The sequence below is a fragment of the Prosopis cineraria genome, unplaced genomic scaffold (genome assembly GCF_029017545.1).
Source record: "Prosopis cineraria cultivar Desert tree isolate PC_DT_omini unplaced genomic scaffold, ASM2901754v1 PC12, whole genome shotgun sequence".
NCBI lineage: Eukaryota > Viridiplantae > Streptophyta > Magnoliopsida > Fabales > Fabaceae > Prosopis > Prosopis cineraria.
In genome coordinates, this window is record NW_026555343.1 from 17,280,279 (window position 1) to 17,281,003 (window position 725).

Here is a 725-nt window from a genome sequence, read left to right on the forward strand (position 1 = left end):
ATTTGAAATTAAATCCTCCTTGATTAATGCATTGCCTAAATTTCATGGGTTACCAGGAGAGGATTGTCATAGGTTTTTGCATACTTTCCTATTGGTTTGTGATACTATGAAGCCTATGCATGTAAATGTTGATGATGTTCAAGCTAAGGCTTTTGTATTTTCTCTTGAAGGTTTAGCAAAGGAATGGTATTTCAACTACCCTTCTTATGTGAAAGTGAGCACATGGGCTGAGCTAAGAAGACTCTTCTTAGATAAATTCTTTCCAAATTCCAAGGTCACCAATTTGAGAAAGCAAATCTATGGGGTCCAACAAGGAGAGGATGAGAGTCTCTATGAGTATTGGACTAGATTCCAAGGCCTTTTGGCTAAATGCCCACACCATCAAATTTCTAGTGAGAATTTAGTCCAATATTTCTATGAGGGCTTGATTCCAAGAGACAAAGTTAACATTGATGCCGCTAGTGGTGGATGCTTGATTGACCTCACTTCCTTAAAGGCTTGGGAACTAATTGACAAGATGGCTTCAAGTGGTGCTCAATACTCTACAAGGGAAAAGAGAAATGTGAATATGGTAGGTTCCTCAGTTCTTAATGATTCATATGTGGACTTGCTAGCTGCCAAGATTGGGAGAATGTTGGCTCCACAAATATCTCAAGTGAGCAATGTAAGTACTTCTCAAGCACTTGTCCCTTATTCTTGTACTTTTTGTGACTCACCTATGCATG

At 38.9% G+C, this 725-nt stretch overlaps 1 non-coding gene across 1 annotated transcript; it reads right to left on the reverse strand.

The window, feature by feature from the left end:
• Nucleotides 1–280: 280 nt before the first annotated feature.
• Nucleotides 281–387, reverse strand: LOC129289708 (small nucleolar RNA R71). The gene has a single exon (XR_008588199.1). It is a non-coding gene; the product is annotated as a small nucleolar RNA R71 (small nucleolar RNA).
• Between the last annotated feature and the right edge of the window lie 338 nt (nt 388–725).